The sequence below is a fragment of the Scylla paramamosain genome, chromosome 10, assembly GCF_035594125.1.
Source record: "Scylla paramamosain isolate STU-SP2022 chromosome 10, ASM3559412v1, whole genome shotgun sequence".
In the NCBI taxonomy this organism is placed as follows: Eukaryota; Metazoa; Arthropoda; class Malacostraca; order Decapoda; family Portunidae; genus Scylla; species Scylla paramamosain.
The window spans coordinates 21,474,432-21,479,666 of record NC_087160.1 but is presented as its reverse complement, the minus strand read 5'-3'; positions in this window follow the sequence as shown (position 1 = coordinate 21,479,666).

Here is a 5,235-nt window from a genome sequence, read left to right as displayed (position 1 = left end):
TAAATTAAATCAGATAATTAATTGATATAATATTGAAACACTTGAATAGTTAAAGGAAACTCAATGAATAAAAGAAATATAATCTCTCTCTCTCTCTCTCTCTCTCTCTCTCTCTCTCTCTCTCTCTCTACATCCCATTTCCTCTCCTTTTCATTTCTTTCCTATTTTCCTCCCCTCCTTTATTTCTTCTCCTTCTTTAACCAATTGTCCTTCTCATTTCACCTCTCCTCTTTTTCTGGTCCTTTACTCTCCTGCCATTCACTTCATCGCTCCTTTCACCTTCACTTATTTTCTCCTTCCTCTTCTCCTATTCTCTCCCTCTTCTCTGTCCTTGTACCACTTCCTTCTCTTCACCTGTCACCACATTATCCTTACCTTCTCTCTCTCTCTCTCTCTCTCTCTCTCTCTCTCTCTCTCTGTTACCTCATCCACATTCCCCTCTTCTTTCCTATCTCCCACCACTTTCCCTAGCCGTTTCTCTCTTTCCCTCCCCTTACACTCCCCTCTCTCCTCTCCCAATGGCGGCCAGAAATTAATTAAACTCTGGCTATCGCGCGCAGCATCACGACACTAATCGCATTTTAAGAACGATTCCCACGAAGAGGAGCCGGGGCACGGGACGCCGGTGAGTGTAATTCATCAAGGGGAGGCAGAGGTGGGACGCTGGATAAGGGAGTGGGTAGGATAGAGAGAGAGAGAGAGAGAGAGAGAGGGAGACAGAGAAGAGGAAGTGTGTAGGATAAGGGTGAGGGAGACTGGGAGAGGGATAGGGTGGTGGTGGTGAGGATGGGAAGGCAAATTGGTGGTGGTGGTGGTGGTGGGTCTGTGGGTGTTAGTTGTGGGTGTTGTGGATGTGGCGGTTGGGGGTGGTCGTAGGAGAAAGGTGGTGATGATGTGTGGTGGTTGTAGTGGTGATGAACTAAATAGTGGCTATGAAAAAAAAATACTCTGATAAAAAACAAACTATCATTTAAACACACACACACACACACACACACACACACACACACACCCTTCCCTCCCAAGCATCTTTCCCTTCCAACCAGCCACCCACACCACCCACCCCTCCATCCACACACCCCCTCCCACACACGCACACCCATCAGCCCACTTTAACAAACACCTAAATCGTTGTCAAGTGCTAAATCTCCCACGTCTTCTTTATAGGTGGGTGAACTAAACTAGAAAATGATAAGGCATCGCGGATTAACGAGATTGCTGAACGAAACAAACACGCATCATAGAAAGGAGAGAAATAAGACAAAAAAAAAAAAAGCATGGTTCCTTTTTAAAACCCTCGTTCTTATCTTATCTTCGGTCTTTCTTTTGAGCTCAACTGATAGGGGAGGAGAGTGACTGATTTACAAGAATAATTGTGAAGAAAACAGGAGTGTGAGGCGAGCGGGAGAAGGAGAAGGAGAAGGAGGAGGAGGAGGAGGAGGAGGGGGCACTCAGCTAAATCGAGTGAGGGGGAGAGAAAGAGTGTATGAGTGAGGAGGAGGTGAATGAAGGGGTGAGTTATGGGGAAAATGTGAGGGAATTAATGTATTGGAATGTGAGGTGGAAATGTAATGTAATGTTCGTCTCTCAATAGGATAAATTGTAAAGGCCATAGAAATTAATAGTTTGGCTCTCACAATTGTTTTTTTTTTGGGGTGGGGAGGTTGATTGTACAGTGTCTTTGTGACTTTATGAAGATTCTGAGGTGTTATAGTGATAGTACTAAGGAACGTCTTAAGTGTGAGGGAGTTAATGTATTGAAATGAGAGGTGGAAATGTAATGGAAATAGGAGTTGGCTTGTGAATATTGTGAAGGGGAAAAAAAGTATGGGGCGTGAGGGAAGAGAGTTAAAAAAGCAAGCTAAGCGAAACTAGACGATTAACAACACCAAATGTAATGGATGCAATCTTTTATAAGCGTCTACAAGGAAGAATGGGATTAAAAAGAATAGATTTTTTGCAATTTCTACACAGTTTACAGATTAGAGGTGGCTATAGAACAAGTAAAGATGTTTCTGAATGATTAGTATTCAAGGAAAGATGTACCAAATAGCAATGAAAAGTCTAATGAAGATTGTGAGGGTACTAGGGAAGCCTGTGAGGAAAATAATGACTTGGGTGTACGAGGGAACGAGTAAAAGATATGAGCAGTGATCATGAGGAGAGAAGGGAGAGAGGGAGGAGGAGAGAGGGATATAATGAAAACGAGAAGGAGGAAGATGATTAGAGAAAATGAATCTAAGATAGGAGGGAGTAAATATAGATCATGAAAGCGTGTGTGATTGATGAGGAAAGAGTGGAAATGAACGAAAGTGAGTTTGAGATAGGAGAAAGTGACTTAAGTAACGAAGAACTTGTAAGACGAATAAGAAAAGTGATCAGAAATTAACAAAAGTGAATTAGAAGAAACAGAGAGTTAGCAATGAATAACGAAAGCTTGTGTGAAGAATGAAGAAAGCGAGTAAAATTTAATGATAGTGAAATAGAAGGGAAGTAAAAAAAAAAAAAAGCGAATAATGAAATTTTGTATAAGGAATAAAGAAAAGAGTTTAACGAAAGTGAATTACATGAACAAGCAAGGAAACTGAAGTGGGATGGAATGCAAGTGAATAAGAGGAAGAGAAAAAAGAGCAAATTTTAAGAAGTAAAAAGTTAGGAAAGGATAACAAAAAAACTAGTCAGAGAAATTAGAAAAGCGAGGGGAGAGTTAATGAAAGTAAACTACAAGATGAAATGAGTTAACAAGCTTGTACATATGAGGGAGGAGGAAAGGGAGATGGAATGGAATGCGAGTGAGCGAGTGAACGAGTAGTGCTGATAAGGAACTAACTAATAAAAAAATACCCTCACAACACCTGAAGCGCCTCGGGGATCCACCACACCTGGGCTACTCACCTGCAAAGAGAGAGAGAGAGAGAGGGTAAACTTACATTATATTGAAGCAAGTGAGAAAGAGAGACCAAAATTTATATCATAATGAAGCAAGAGAGAGAGAGAGAGAGAGAGAGAGAGAGAGAGAGAGAGAGAGAGAGAGAGAGAGAGAGAGAGAGAGAGAGAGAGAGAGAGAACCAAAAGTTATGCCACACTGAAGGAAATGACTCATCAAACACAAAGACAAACAATATAAAAATAAAGATAGGAATGAAAAAAAAAGAGACAAGAAGGAAAAGAAAGACTCCAAACTGTGATGCATAAACACATGAGCAAAGGAGAATGATAAATAAAGATCACACACACACACACACACACACACACACACACAAGCTCATATGTAATTTTCCTGTAATCATAAGGAGGAAGAGGAGGAGGAAGAGAAGGAGGAGGAGGAGGAGGAGGAACATTTATTTGTTTTTTCATCTTTGCTCTTTCTTTAATTACCTTGAAAATGGCACAGAGACGCAAACATGACGTGATACTGATCTGGCAGTGACGGACAGGAGGAGGAGGAGGAGGAGGAGGAGGAGGAGGAGGAGGAGGAAGAGGAGGAGGAGGAGGAGGAAGAGGAGGAAGAGGAGGAGGAGGAGGAAGAGGAGGAGGAGGAGGATACATTACTCTCTCTCTCTCTCTCTCTCTCTCTCTCTCTCTCTCTCTCTCTCTCTCTCTCGCTCTCTCTTCAGGAGTGAGTTTTTATAATGAATTGTTCTGATGAAGTAGAGAAGAGCCGGAAGGAGGAGGAGGAGGAGGAGGAGGAGGAGGAGGAGGAGGAGGAGGAGGAGGAGGAGGAGGAGGAGGAGGAGGAAGAGGAAACAAAATGATTGGCGGAAAGGAAAAGAGAGCAATTAATCAAGAACATTTCGATAATCTTACTACGTGCAACCTGAGTCAGTTAATGGGAAGGAGTAGGAGGAGGAGGAGGAGGAGGAGGAGGAGGAGGAGGAGGAGGAGGAGGAGGAGGAGGAGGACAGGGAAGGACTCACTTTTTTTTTTTTACTAAATGATTCTTTTTTCCCACTTGGCGGCACCCACTCGCTTCCCGGTAAGAATGACATGATCTCGCCTTCGTCTTTACTTCACTTCACTTCACTTCACTTTACCCTACTTACATCCTAGTACTGAGTGATCTGTTTAGCATCTTTTCCTAGTAACTCCCAGGTGACTTCAGGTGACCCTCTCGCACAGGTAACGTCCTCAGGTGATCTACGGTAACTCCAGAGGTTATATTTGCCTGTAACTCTATTTTTTAAAGGTATCATCACGGCCGCTCTCAATATTTTACACTACTTTCCGTATTCCTTAAAATTTCCGTGTATTTTTCTCTGCCTTATATCTAACGTACTCTTGTGGAAGTTACTGGAGGTTTTCAAGTGTGTTTTCATGAATGGGGTGATAGTTTAACAGACTCTGCACTACTAATCCAATGAAACAACTAAGAACCAGCACTACTAATCCAATGAAACAACTAAGAACCAAACTAATAATCTCTGAGGCCTTTACAAATTCTCCTATTGAGACACCAAAGCGTTTCAGACAACAAGAACACATCATACAGTCTGGGCTACAGGTGATCTCTATATGTAACAATTTCTTATACACGCCACAGGTGAGATTCTACAACACAGGTAACGCCCTTGAGTGACAGGAACGGGAGATGAGTGGGAGAGCAAGGGAGACGAAGGGAGGATGAAGGAATGAGGGTCCGGGGTGACAAGGAGCGATGAGTGAGGTGATGAGGGAGGTCACTAGCTGGCAACACTGCATCATATGTGCTTGAGTGCCAGTGGGAGTGCGGGGCGGCTGCTAAGGGCCAGGGACGCCTTGAGGAGGGAGCCACGCCCGCCCTTACGGCACTTTAGGACTCGTATCAGGGTCCCGCCTCACCTTATCAGGCCCCAGTTTCATCCACTACTTGAAAGACTAATTCCTTTGATAATGACGCCTGACACGCCTAATACTTTTTGTTGGCGATAACGTGTAGGGCAGCTGCTCGGTACAGTCTGCTCAGAAGGATGTGTGTGCTGGGTGTGTGAGAGGAGGAGGTTAATGGTCAAGAGTCAAGTACCAAACTCACTTCTACTGTTTAACGTTTTCTCTCAGTCTGAAGTTCTGTGATGTAAAAATCCTCTCTGTCTTACTTAGAAGGATGTAAGTAAGAGTTTGTTGGAATGTTGGGTCTGTGAGTGGCGGAGGTGTGTACTCAGAAGTGTTGTGTACCAAATTTACTTTACTGCTTAACGTTTTCTCTCGGTCTTCAGTTCAGTGATCTAAGAAGCCTGTCAGGTTTTGCAAGATTGTCAG